Source organism: Chelonoidis abingdonii, chromosome 10 (genome assembly GCF_003597395.2).
Source record: "Chelonoidis abingdonii isolate Lonesome George chromosome 10, CheloAbing_2.0, whole genome shotgun sequence".
Classification (NCBI taxonomy): Eukaryota; Metazoa; Chordata; order Testudines; family Testudinidae; genus Chelonoidis; species Chelonoidis abingdonii.
In genome coordinates, this window is record NC_133778.1 from 73462619 (window position 1) to 73477559 (window position 14941).

Sequence of the window (14941 nt, forward strand, 5' to 3'; positions counted from 1 at the left end):
ATTAAATTAATAGGCAGCAGGTTTAAAACAAACAAAAGAAAGTATTTTTTCACACAACCCACAGTCAACCTCTGGAACGCTTTGCCAGAGGATGTTGTGAAGGCCAAGACTACAACAGGGTTCAAAAAAGAGATAGATAAATTCCTGGAGGATAGGTCCATCAATCGCTATTAGCGTGGATGGGCTGGGATGCACAACCATGCTCTGAAACATTCCTAGTCTCTATTTGCCAAAAGCTGTGAATGGGCAACAGGGGAAGGATCACTTAATGATTATATGTTCTGTTCACTCTCTCTGAAGCACCTGGCATTGGCTACTGTTGGAAGAAAGGCACTGAGCTAGATAGACCACTGGTCTGACCCAGTATGGCCATTCTTATGTTCTCATTAACAAACAGAATAGTAAATTAACAAGAGTATCACCAAGCTGACCACGAGATCCTTTAAGACTGTGGAAAAATCTTCCAGGGAAAGTACTATACTAAAAGATCTACAACTTGAGGTACTGAAAATGAAAAAAAAAAAAAAAAAATACAGACTAAAATACTTTTAGAAAAATCTTGCATTGGTAGGGGGCTGGAATAGATCTTTTCTGTCTTTCCAGTCTAGCACAGATTCTAATGAAAAGAATCCAAGTGTTTAAAATGGCATCTCTTTTCTTTAGCCATAAGAAACTTGGTTTCATCTGAAAATCTTGGTATTTGGTCAAGCACTATAATTCAATCAGTATGTTGTCAGGTAGCCTTTCTTGAAAATGGTAAGGAGTGGCTAAAATGAGAGGAGAAAACAAAAAATTCACTCTGGGGAGTGCACTATGATTTCCTTCTCCCAAACCTCAGATGTGGTCTAATAACTCCCATATGGCAGCTCCACTTCACTGTACTTTCCCCAAGCAGTGAAAATATTTCTGAGAGAACATTCTCGATTACATAGCACACACGCTCATCATTAAAGGTTGTTAGTTTACTTTATTGTCGAATGGGTACACACCTTGTCATCTTTAAAGCTATATACCACAAAGCTCATTTGTAGCCAAGTACACTTGTATTTCCCATTAAATACTGCTCTTAAAATTGATCATCAGGTTACTGCAGCACAATACAGAGTTTCCTTGGACAAGAGTCCAAGTGTTCCACCTCTCTAGTTCTTCTAGTAGAATGCAGAATATGAGGATCTAATTCAGGTTTCAGTAGAAGAAAGAATCTTGTTTTAAACAACTTTTCTTACCTGCTTTAGGCCAGGTCTTCATTATAAACTTATGTCTATAACTATATCGCTATGGGGTGCGAAAAATCCACACCACTGAACGCAGTTATTCTGACCTAAGCCCTGGTATAGAGCATGCTACATCTATGGGAGGGCTTCTCCCATCGACACAACTACTGCCTCTTGCAGAGGTAGATTAACTACCCCAACAGGAGAAGCTCTCCTGTCGGCATAGCAGCATCCTCACTGAAGTGCTAGACTGGAACAGCTGAGCCACTGCAGCATTTTAAGTGTAGACCTGCCCTTAGCAGCAATTTGAAGGGCTTAACAGTTTTTTGCAAAAACCTTAAGGGGACACTGTGAAAAGTCATTACAGAAGATTTTATTGTACTATAGTATAGATCCCTAAACAAGCCTCTTTTTTTCTTAACCTAAATCTGCATAACTCATTCTCCTGACCACTATAGAATTATAGAAATGTAGGGCTGGAAGGGAACTTGAGAGGTCATCTAATCCAGCTCCCTGCACTGAGGCAGGACCAAGTCTACCTAGATCATTTGTGACAGATGTTTATCTAACCTGTTCTTAAAAGCCTCTAATGATGAGGATTTCACAACCTCCCTTGGAAATCTATTCCAGTGCTTAACTATCCTTATAGTTAGAAAGTTTTCCCCCAATACCTTACCTAGATCTCCCTTGCTGCGGATTAATCCAATTCATGGAGAACAATTTATAACATCACCTTTATAACAGCCCTTAACATATGCCAACAGAATCTGTCAGAATTTTAAGTGTTATCTTTGCAATTCATGTTAAATTAAAAACTTATGCTAAACTCAAAAAAATGCTCAATAATTCCATTAATTAGGCTCTAAGTATCACATAATACATAAATGGCTGCTTTTTTTTTCCCTCTAAAAGAAGAAGGGAGGAAGACTAGGCTCTGAATTCTTACCAGCACTGTATGGTTAGCTGAAGATGTCCTCTCAATATGTCATCACAGAATGATACATGCTGGGATTTCAGCTAAGTATCAAAACCTTTTTTTAAAGCTAAGTTAAAACTATTACTGTGCTACTACTTTAGTCTGGACAAGGTGGAGGTCACTAGAGGGAGGGGAAAACACAGCCCCCATTCCCAAAGGACTATTCCATCCACAGCTGGCTTAGAGAGAAAAGAACCAGCTATACTACTGCTAGACCAGTGGTTGCCAAACTTTTTTTTATTAAGTCAACCCTCCCACTCTATTTTGTCTTTTTTTTTATGACCCACCATTACATATATGTTCTCTCTGCCCCAGCCCTGCAACCCTAATACAGGCACAATGTAGAGGAAGGCCTGAGAGGAAGGGGTTGGAAAATCACCCCACCATGGTAGCTCCTGTTCTGTAGGACTGGCTTCCCACTCCAGGTGTTATGGGAAACTCCTCCTCCGACAGCTGAGCCAAATTTGAGTGGCATTGCGACCTGGAGCATGGGGTTGCAGCATCAATTGGGGTGGCCAGGCCAAATTTAAGTGTTGCTTTGCCCCTGGTCACATCAACAGAGCAGGGAGCCGGGTTTAATACTGTAGAATGGGAGTGGCTGCTGCCAGGTGGGCTTGCTCTCCAGTCCTCCCTCTGTCCCAGACCTCCACCCACAGTGGACTAGCGCATGTTTGCCCAGGCCAGGGCCCAGTGATAGGTTAATCCAACCTGGATGTGGCATTCCATCTAGAATCTCCCTGTGACCCACTGATAGGTCAAGACCCACCATTTGGGAAACACTGCGCTAGACCACTGGTCATCCTCTTCTTTGGTTTTGTCTTCTCCCAGCTGTTCACCACAATAATCTTAAAGACCTCTTCTCTCCATCTTCAGTTTCCCTCCACTACGGCAGACAATTGCATTGTACTATTCCTGTACATACCACTTTCACAACACTGCAAATAGAACCAGAATGAAAAAACGCGAGTACTGCATGGAGCCTTTCATCGGTTTCTGATAGCATAAGAGTGAAAGTGGTACATGAAGAAAGCACAGTCATGAGCATATGGTGAAAGATTCTCTTGTTCAACAATTTTTATAATTGGTATGGGTGGAAATGAGATGGCACAGAAGCATGATGTGAAAGCATGGTATACATGTGATCTTGCATCAAATTTAGACAGGGTGGGGTGGGACGGGGAGAGAATAAAGATACAGTGCACCACAGAAGCCAATTGCTAGAAGTATTCTGAATCACAGACAAAATAAACCAAAACAACAGCTTATTTTACTTATCAGTATTAAACAGTACTCTAATAGTGGCCTTTATAACCAAAGAAAAAGGGTGCTTTTGATGATTACTTATTTTTAATCATGTTTTAACTCAAATGAAACAAAACATTCACTTAATATCTTTACCCATGCCAGCTATCAAAAGTAATTTAAGCTCTCCATTAGACTTGGTCTACCACACCCATTGGTTTAAAATACCATCCTACTCACCTGCTCTGTTCATATCACAGGACTTCAAGCAAAACGATTTTAGAAGAAAGTGCCATCATACAAAACATCATCTGCCTAATGGGGTGGTGGCACGAACAGCTTCAAAAGTACCAGCATAACTTTGACTTTTGTTTTGAAAGTCCTCCAGTTCAGTATATTTAGCTTATTGTACTGACTTACTTTTTGAAAAAAAGCTTATATGCAAATTAATTTTTTTAATTAATTAAGCACATGAATGATACATAGACCAGTGTTCCCTCTAATTTTCCCCACCTATGTGAGGAATGATTTGTTTATGTGCACCAATAACCTCCCTATGAGTGCATATAATATTGATGTGGTGGGGGTGGGGAGAAGGAGTTCGGAAAGTGGGAGGGGGCTCAGGGCTGGGGCAGAGGGTTGGGGTGCAGACTCTGGGGTGGGGCCAGAGATGAGGGGCTCCGGGCTGGGGAAGAGGGTTACGGTGCATAGGTGTAAGGGCTCCGGCTGGGGGTGCAGGCTCTGGGATGGGGCAGAGAATTGGGATGGGGGGGGTAAGGGCTCTGGGGTTTGGAGTGCAGGAGGGGGCTCCAGGCCTACAACTTGGAGAGAGGACTTCCCCCAGCTCTCTCTCTCTCTACAGCACCATCTGGGCTGTGGGGGAGAGGCGCCTCTCCCCATCAGAGCAGCTCTAAAGCTGGAGTTGCAGGATAGGCACCCCTTCCCTTCCCCGGCCCCAAGAGGTCTGGGCCAGGGGAGAGCTACACCAGCCATGCCTGAGCCCAATCCAGCCACGGCTAGGTCCAGGCTGCTCCGGCCATGCCACCCCGGCCAGTCCTGGTGCCTCAGCTGCAGCAAGTTGGGGCGCCCCAGCTGTGGCAGATGAGGGCTGGGGGGGGGGGCGCTCCCCTCCCCTGGCGGGTTGCCTGAGTGCCAGCGCAACACTAAACAGGCAGCTGCGCAGGGAACTTAGACATAGACCCTCAGAACTACAGAATTATTCAGTAAAACTGTGTTCATGCTCTAAGTAGATATTGGTTCTCTGATATTTTAATTAACACATTTCCAAGACAACCCACTAACACTGACAGAATCTAACAACAGGCTGTCCAAACTTTGGTTAGGACTTTTGGGTACAGCTGTAATTTAAGCCAGTAGTTCTCAACCTTTCCTAACTACTGTACCCCTTTGAGGAGTCTGATTTGTCTTGCATACCCTCAAGTTTCACCTCACTTAAAAACGACTTGCAAAATCAGACATAAGAATACAAAAGAATCACAGCACACTATTACTGAAAAATTGCTTACTTTCTCATTTTTACCACATACAGTAAAAGCTGTTTTATCTGGCACTTCATCAACCAGAAAACTCTATAAACCGGTATTTCTGATATTCATTGGAAGTCTGGTTGGTGTGGGGCCGGCAGGTGGTTGGGGTGTGGGACAAGGTGCAGCGTGCGGACTCTAGGAGGGAGTTTGGGTGCAGGAGAGGGCTCGGGGTAGGGGTATGGGAGAGTGTGTGGGGTGCCAGATCCAGGGGGAGCTCACCTCAGGTGGCTCCACGCAAGCGGCGACCTACCCCAGCTGCTCCTAGGCAGAGGCACGGCAGGCAGCTCTGCATGCTACCTCACCCACAGGCACCACCCCCGCAGCTGCACAGCCAGCACTTGAGGCAGAGACAGCGTAAGCAGCCTCATGCCGTACCTCTGCCTAGCAGCAACCGGGACAGGTTGCTGTTTGCAGGGAGCCACCTGAGGCAAGTTCCCCCCGGATCCGGCACCCTGAGCCCGCTCCTGTGCCCCAACCCTCTGCTCCCAGCCAGCTCCCACACTCAAACTCCCTCCCAGAGCCCATGCCCTGCACCTCCTCCTACACCCCAACCCTGCACGTTCTCTCACACCCAAACTCCCTCCCTTTTAGTTAACTGGCATTTTTCACTTATCGGCACCCCCCATTCTCCCAACATGCCAGATAAAACAGTTTTTACTGTAATTATAAAATAAATCAACTGGAATATAAATATTATACTTATATTTCAGTGCAGAGTATATAGAGCAGTGTAAAGTCATTGTCTGTATGAAATCTTAGTTTGTACTGACTTCACTAGTGCTTTTTACTAAGCCAGTTGTAAAACTAGGCAAATAATATCTAGATGAGTTGATGGAACACCTCTGCATACCCCTGGTTGAGAATGATTGATTTAAGCAACAAAAATAATCAGTGGCTAAAGTATAGCTTTTCAAAAAGTAAATAATCAGTGTACTTAATCTTTAACACATCTCAAGCTTTTGTTTTTAGTCCCAGCCCTACAACTCCAGACACACAGGCATGGAAGTCAATGAGACTCTAAGTAGGCACAGTTGTTAACCATGATCATTCACTTGTAGCAAGTGCTCACAATAAATAATGACCCAGTATTTCCAGGATGAACATTAAGGTCCTAAATCAGAGGTGAGCAAACTACAGCCGATGGGCCACATCCGGCCCACAGGACTCTCCTGCCCAGCCCCCTGAGGCTAGCCCTCTCCTGCAGCCTCAGCTCACTGTGCTGCCGGATCAATGCTCTGGGCAGCAGGGCTGCAAGCTCTTGCCAGGCAGTGCGGCTGCAGAGTCACAGCCTGACCTGGTGCTCTGAGGCGCACAGCAGGTGGCTGGCTCCAGCCGGGCGGCACGGATGCTTGTCCTGGTGATTTGGGCGGCACGGCTGTAGCACCACCAGCCACCGGTGCTCCAGGCAGTGCGGTAAGGAGGCAGGCAGCAGGGAGGGTTGGAAATAGGGCAGGGGAGTTTGGGGTGGTGGTCAGGGGTGTGGATAGGGGTTGGGGTATTCAGAGGGCAAGGAACGGAGTGGGTGTTGAATGGGGCAGGGGAGGCAGTCAGGAAGGAAGGGGATTGGATGGGGCACCAGGGGGCAGTCAGGGGCAGGGGTTCCAGGGGTGGTCAGAGAGAAGGGGTGGTTGGATGGGGCAGGGACCCAGGGGTGGGGGGCAGTCAGGAATGAGAGGAGGGGTTGGATGGAGGGCAGGTAAGGTTGGGGGCCGTCAGGGGACAGGGAGGGGTGGATGGGGCTGATGGGGCAGGAGTCCGGGGGGCTGTCAGGGGGCGAGAAGTGTGGGGGAGTCGGATAGGTGGCAGGGGCCGGGCCACACCTGGCTCTTTGAGGAGGCACAGCCTTGCCTAACAAACCCTCCATATAATTTTGGAAATTGGATGTGGCCCTCAGGCCAACAAGTTTGCCCGCTCCTGCCCTAAATGCTGCAATGTTACTTCTATGTAGGTGGAACCCTTGCCTGCACAGAGGTCATTGCAGAATCAGAACAAAAATATAGTACTTGGGGAGGCGTACACTTGCCATATATTTAACACCACATGCTTATTAAAGTGACATTTGAACAGTTAATAAATAATGCCTCTATCCCAGCTCATTCACTGAAAACAGCAATTAACACATTACAGTACTTTTAACATGCTAGGGTTTTGTTTTCATTTATTTTTGTTTTACAAATACAGCCTCTAACAATAATAAACTATAAACTTGTTACAGAAGGGCAGTTCATATAACTTTAGTGTGGCAACATTTTAAGTACACCCAACCCTGAAAGTATTTTTAGCAAGGGCGTTCAATCAATACTGTCTTTACAGTCAGCTTAAATTAGGAATTAGAAGGTTAACACAACTTTAAAGCAATGAATATATTTTGTGGAGCTAGCTAACTGGTAAAAAAAAAATGAGATTTATTCTGGTATCTAAATTCATTATGAACCTAAATCACAAACAAACCAAAATCTAAGCACATATGGAATGAGACACAAGAAAGCAAAACACCAGCACATTTATGCTTTTGAAGAAGCTTCATGGAGGTTTCAATTTCTGCAACAGCTTTAGAAGGCTAAATAGATGACAAAAGATAAGAAACAAATCCTGAAAAAAATAGAAGGAACCTAGAAAATTAAAGATTGTAAAGAGATGACCTATTTTGTTATGCCTTTTTAAAAGTTCAAGTTAAATCTTTAAAACTGATCTTCAAAATCACATCTTCCTATGTAAACAAAGTTGCACTTCTGAGATTATAAACCACAAACATTCCTGAAACTGTGTGTGTATATTTATATGTGCGCGTCCTCTCCAAGGACTGACCTATCAGTTTGATGGTGAAGCCTAACAAATTTGAGATGTATGCTACAAAAAACAGAGACTGGAAAAAATAATTTTTGAGGTCAATGAAGCAAGAAATAGTGTCAACAATAAGGTACTCTCAAAATGTTTAGGCAGAAAACTGGAAAAGCTTTGACACAATGCAAATATCTTACAAGAAAATTTTTTTATAAAATTTAATTTAAATTACATGCATGTAACATTACAACACATTTAAGGTGTAATGAGCTCACACACATCAGGCTGCATGTGGGCACATCAGTAACTCCTTGCACTACAAAGCATTTCTTTACCAATATCAATACAGTAGCCAAAAACACACATGCAATAAACCCTCACTACCATTCATTCCAGAGTTTAGTTTAAGCAGAGAAATACCCGAATGACAAAATGCATGTGTTACTGTGGCTTAGCCCTCAACGTCTACCTTAAAAGCATCCACTACTGAATTTTTAAAATGCACTAAAATCATCAGGGATACAAGCATTTTGATATTGCTTTGAGTGTGCATTTTGTTTTAGGCTCTTTAAATCATCTATTACTCATACTGTGGGAACAGTGGCACAAAAATTGATCACATATATATTTACATTTGCTTAAGCAACTGGAACTTTGGATGTAAACCAGCAGCTAGCTAGTTTTAACAAAAGCCTTGTTTCGAAAAAACAGCAGCATTCTTCCTTTTCCAGATGGCAGTGCAATGAGTTCATGAGTTACCCATCACCAGGTACAGTAAACGCTTCCCTTGCATATAACATGTGCGCGTTTATACAAGCTTTCTGGTTGAGGGAGACACTAAAAAAACGTACTGTAGGAATGAAAAGACTGTACTCAAACCTATTTTTCCTGTCCGAAGAAACCCACGGACACTCACCCATGCACCTAGGAATCATGACCATCTTACACTGTCATATTAAATCCATTTCAAATATAAGAATGCCTTCTTTCAGAAACGTGATGTTTCCTATACTGCTGGATCCCTAGAAAACATACGCCCCAACCAGCCTCACCCCCCGCCCCTTCTTCTGAACGGTGTTTTTGAACCCATGGTGTGTCTGGTGGCTTTTTTCCAGCCTTCTTCCGAAATCTTTTGGGCAGGTGGGGGCGGGGGGCGCGGAACCACCCACCCTGGCGGGGGCTCTCAGGAGAGCTGCTTCCCATTAACGGCTCCGTATATGGGATGTTACAGGGGGCTGCAGAGGGTGGGCTAGAGAAGGAAAACGCCTGGCCCCTTCTACACCCTGCACTAGCGCCGCCGCCAGCGCGACCCGCCGCACACGGCCACAGCCGCTGTGTTCGGAGCCGCGCGCACCACACACCGCAGGACGGGGCTTCTCTCACCTTCACATAACAGCCGCGTCCTTCCGGATAGGGCGAGAGGGGCGCTGAGGAGAGACACGCGGGCTCGGCTCGCCGCTGCCTCCCCGCGACCCCCCTCGCGCACACAGGCGCGCTCGTTGCCTTCAGTTCCCCCGCAGCAGCCGCCGCACGGGCAGCAGCAGCAGCCGCCCCGCTCCCAGCCGCAGCGGCGAGGACCACATCGTACTGCGGCGACTGGGCCGGAGAGAAGGCGGCGGACCCTCCCCCCTCTTTCGGACACTCCTCTGCCCCCCGCCTACAACCGCTGGGGGGCGGCACTAGTATAGGGGACCCCACGGGCAGGGGCACAGGACCCCCCGTACACTCAGAGAAGGGGGGTCTCCTCCTGCGGGGAGGGTGAACCGGAGGAGAGGGCGGAGGCAGCAGGCGTGCGAGCAGGCTCTCTGCCGATGTGAGTATAGCGCTGCCTGGAGAAGGGGGGAACCGCAGCCTCTTTCCCTCAGGGCCTTCCTCCCTCGCTCCCTCCCTCCTCACACAGGCAGCATAGCAACCAACATGGCGGCTGCGCAGTCACCCAGCGAAGGGGGGGGAAGATCTCGCGAGAACTGAAAGTGGAGCGGGCGAGAGCTTCTGGCTTGCTCGTACACATCCCGCCCACTCTCCGTTGTCTGCTAAGGGATTGGTTGGGCAGGGGGAAAGTTGCCAACAAACTAGGCTGGGTCGGGAACACTCCGACAACTTTGATTGGCTGAGTTAATACTCAATCAAGCACAGTCCGACTGTGACGTTGAAAAGAACTGGCTCCCTGAGCTGTCAGTCATAATAAGATCTCGCCTTTTGCTTCAGAGCTTTGAAGCTTCAATGGAGCAAGTTGAGAGCTTCCGGCCCGGGGCGGTGTCTGTGTCAGGGAGCTGGGTGCCACCTAGTGGCAGATACATTTACAGCGAACTTCGGTTCTGCATCTTGCCCATGCTTTTGAGAGGGTACTGTACTGTTTGAGAATCGGGCACTTCCACCTTACTTGAATGGGCCTTGTTACCAGTAATGCCCCACTTGGTAAGGCAACCCCACGTTTCCATGCGCTGTGACATACATACCTGCTTACTGTATTTTTCACTCCATGCATCTGATGAAGTGGGTTTTAGCCCGAGGGAAAGCTTACGCCCAAATAAATTTGTTAGTTTCTAAGGTGCTGCAAGGGCTCTTCCTTGTTTTTGCTGATACAGACTAACACGGCTGCCACTCTTAACACCAGTAAATAAAGCCTGACAATAATTTACACAATTTAATTCTATCATCATAACCTTACATTTGTGTGACTTTTGAACACAATGCAGAGTACTTTGTAACTGATTAGAATGTGTTATTATACTTCATTATTTACATTACCACAATACCCCAAGACCCCACAAAAGACTGGAACCCTATTATTCAAGGCACTGCATTCCGCCCCCCCAAAAAACACTGTATAACCTCCCTCTGTCCCAAAGAGTTTTCAATTTAAGAACACCTTCCTTTATACTGCTTTTCCTGGTGAGGGTTGCAGCAGCAGCATGGCGAGTAGGGATGACCAGACCTCCTTTTCCTTCTCAATAGGTTCCAGCTCCTCCTGGGGGACTCCCCAGTGTTCCCAGGCCAGCCAGATCTAATCCCTCCAGTGTTTCCTGCATCAGCCTCAGGGCTTACACCCATTGGCACATACCCTGTAAAGTTCCAATGGAAGCCTCCCTAGGGCATCCTTATCAGGTGCCTGAACCACATCAACTGGCTCTCCGCCATCCAGAGGAGTAGCAGCTCTACTACAAGGCTTCCTGAATAGCCAAACTCCTTGCCCTATCTCAAAGAGTAAGCTCACCCCCCGCAAGGTGAAGGTGAGGGTTGGATGTGGTGCCAGAATGGCAGCAGAAGGGATGGACCATGACAGACTGGCCTCCACAATGGAAAAATTTAAGAACTTGATTCTGCAAGCACATACGCGCTTAACTTTATGTGAGTAGACTCATTTAGTTCAATAAGAACACTTGTGCATAAAATTAACTCTGTGTAGAAGTGTTTGCAGGATTGGCACCTAAACAAAACAGAACAGATGAATGTAACAAAAACAGTAAAAGCACATGGGATATGAGTGTAAGTGTCATGCAGTTACATTGAGTTGTATGCAATCTTACTCTGATTTCAAATAATTTTTGAAGTGTTTTGGTTTTGTTTCAGGGGGACGAGAGTTAATTTTAATTTTTGTTGAACCATAACCAATTCCCTAACATTCATCACCACCATCCAATCAAAAAGTTACCCTCCCCAACTGGCTCTTCACCAAGTATTAAGCTGCTATCTCTTAGTATATGATATAACATTCTACATAGAGTATCTTCGCAGCTATATCAGGGACTGGCACCCTTCCTTTACATGAGCCCGCCTCCCTCTTGGGCACCTGCCCCACATGCAACTGGGAGGATTTCAGCACCTGGAGAATTCACTTGCTCTCTGTGATGTTCTTCTGGGAGCAAAGGGGGATTGTTTGTGAGGTTGGGAGATAGACTTTTTAAAGTTTTGGTTATGAGAAAGGGCAACTGAGGTAATGGGCAGTCCCCAGAGGCACCTTCATAGACCCTGTCAGCAGAGATTTCAAAGTTCATGTTCTGTAACTTATCAATGGACTTTGTTACTAAAAACAAAAATCCATTAGCAATTCTGTATCTTAAACTCTAATTTTAATAATTGAAATTACAAGTCATCAGATAAAGTTACAAAGTTTCAAATCAAGCTGCTGTAGTCTTGCAATGAACCATGTCATGTGCGCCTATCAAACGCCCCAGCTTAACACAAGCTTCAGGAACAGATTAGCTCAAAGTCCTGTAACCAAATCAGGACACAACATTGTCTATTCTGTACTAATTTCTAGCTTCCTGAGCATTTCCTTGGTTCCCTTTAGAGACATATTCTGTTTAGTTCCTGAATTCTGCACTTTTGAAGCTACTCTCAGCCTCAAACTCAGGGCACTAGTTATCCTCTGTATACTGATAAAGGACTATTCAATTGCCGTTTGTATAGTGTCCTCTTTCCCAGATCATAATGAATTTCTTCACCCTGAAATTGCACAGAATGCTTTTTAGTCCAGTTACATGTACAGTATTCAAGCTTCAAAGTTTGTTTTTTAAATTGCTATGTCAATCTTTATTTTGTGTCTCAATGTGCCAAGCATGATGTCAGTCTTTAACAAAGATTATAAAATTACTATTTTAGACCAGGGGTCGGCAACCTTTCAGAAGTGGTGTGCCCCAGTCTTCATTTATTCACTTTAATTTAAGGTTTTGCGTGCCAGTAATACATGTTAACATTTTTAGAAGGTCTTTTTCTATAAGTCTATAATATATAATAAACTAATGTTGTATGTACAGTAAATAAGGCTTTTAAAATGTTTAAGAAACTTCATTTAAAATTAAATTAAAACGCAGAGCCCTCTGGACTGGTGGCCAGGACCCGGGCAGTGTGAATGCCACTGAAAATCAGCTTGTGTGCTACCTTCAGCACCCATGCCATAGGTTGCCTACCCCTGTTTTAGACAGTGAGGGAGAACTCAAATCCAAATCATCTGATATTACTATATTATTACTTTTGTGACAGAAGTTGTAAGCTACTGTAATGGGGTCAGCACCCACTCTGGTTGGGTGTGTCCTAGGGTGACCAGACAGGAAGTGTGAAAAATTGGGTCGGGGGTAATAGGCACCTACATAAGACAAAGCCCCAAAAAATCAGGACTGTCCCTATAAAATCAGGCTATCTGGTCACCCTAGTGCGTCCACACTCTTTACTCAGTCCCTGCAGCCATCCAGGAACTCCCTCAGTTGTCTCCCAGTCCCTGACAGCAATTTGTATTAGGCTCAGTCCTAGTAGCCAGCCAGGAACCTCTCACTCCCCCTGGTCCCAGCCAGCAGACTATCTTTGGCCCTGCTCATCGTCCAGCCAGGCACACAATCCTTTCTTCTCCAGTTCCAAGCAGCAACTAACTACTGCTGTGTTCTGTAGCTCCTTTATAGAGCCCTCCTGGCCCCTGACTGGCCATTCCAGCAGCACCTCTGATTGGTTGCTTCCTCACAACCTCTCTAGGCTACTTAGAGGACTTCTCCACTGCTCCTTTTCTGGGATTGATGTGGCAAAACTCTGAGGCCTCAAGTAGGGGGCCTTTATGCATAGTCCAACCCAATCACAGCTACCATAAAAGATACACTTTTGCTAACCCCAAAGCAAAATGACTCTGCTGTGTTACCTAGAGACATTAGATATCTCAATGTGGCTTTGTTACAACATTATTATTATTTGTATTATTATTTACATAGGGCTTGATCCAAAGCCCACTCAAGTAAATAGAAAAATGCCCACTGAGTTCACTATTTTGGTTTAGGCCCATATTGCCAACAGAGTTCTAGGTGTTTTACAGATAAATATAAACACAAGGCTTCAGCTTCTGACTCATAGAATTTACAATCTAAAAATAAACAAAACAGTTAAATGGCAAGATATTTTGGATATACCCATTCACCTGATATGAAATGTGGAGGTCATCATAAGCAGTAAGGATCTGAAGATGCTTGGGCTATGGGTAGTCATTTGCTGAGCTGCTTCTTTGCTAAATTATGTATTAATGTGAGATGTTGGACCAAAATTACAGTTTTGAGATATTGCTTTGTCTAACATCTGCAAGTTAAGCTGCAAAGACTATACAGTATGTCCACGGCAGCCCTTTTTATGCTGAAGAGCGATCCAGTCATTATTCTTATATGATTATGAAGTATACAGATCTATAATCCACTACACCAATATTCTCAGTCTGTTGGTTCATGGAAAGCTGGCGGGTCATGTGTTGTGGGCTCCTCATCCTTGTTTTCAGCTGCTAAACTACATTTAATGTCAGTTTAAAAAATACATTATATATTTTCCTAACAATTCTCTCTCATGTAGGGAATTCGTGTAATTGCCACAGAAATGTTATGTGAATAGAAAGAGAAGTGTTGGGAAAGCTGATAAGAGAATCACTCTATTAAAATCTGAGAATACTTGAACGGAAACCTTAATAATTACCGTAGATAAAGGAGAAAGAAGATTTTTATCCCAGGTAGGCAGGTCACTTAGTCTGAGTCAAAAGGTTGTATAGAAGTGCTAAGCATGTTAGTCCTATAAGTAAGAAGAGAAAAGGTGAGGTGGAAACCAGAAGAAATAAGAGATTCTTTTTACTGGACTAGGTTAAAATAAAATGAGTGTGTTTTCAAGAATGACATCTCTCCATGATGCCATGGAAAAGAGAGCAGGATGGAGCCATAGATGATGAGCTAAAGGTGGTAATTCAGAAAACTCCAAAATAAAATAGATCAAAGAAGAACTGTATATAAGAAGAAGTTTAAAATCAAGATACATAGAGTGCATGGGGGTTTCTGTCCTGTCAGCTTTACCATGAATAGAGCCTCTGTAAATCAAAATAAGAACAAAGTGAAAGGGTACAGAGGATTCCTCTGATCAGCCTCATTTTAAAGTTAGTGGGAAAAATTCAGCATGCTTGGCTTCAAAGGGCTTCAAGTGTGGGCAGAATTTGTCACAGTGATTGTTGATTTTTTGTTTTTATTTTTTGGAGACTGAGGGAAGCTACCAGCAGTGCACTAGGAAATCAATGTCTTTCTTCAGCCTCTCTGGTTTAGAAGTAAAAACAACTGGCTCAGTTTGAATGTAAATATCTGTGCTGCACAAAGTGAGGAAGATACAAACCAAAGAGGGTTATGTGTTTAGTTAAGGATCATTACCATAAAAGTCTGGTGAACACTCCT

The 14941-nt window shown here is 44.7% G+C and overlaps 1 protein-coding gene across 1 annotated transcript in view; it reads right to left on the bottom strand.

Annotated features, from left to right (window-relative positions):
• PTPN4 (protein tyrosine phosphatase non-receptor type 4) overlaps positions 1-9383 on the bottom strand; it is a 204525-nt gene extending 195142 nt beyond the window's left edge. The window contains 1 exon segment of the mRNA XM_032795835.2: positions 9147-9383. The gene's annotated coding sequence lies outside the window, so the exon portion shown is untranslated.
• Positions 9384-14941: the final 5558 nt, after the last annotated feature.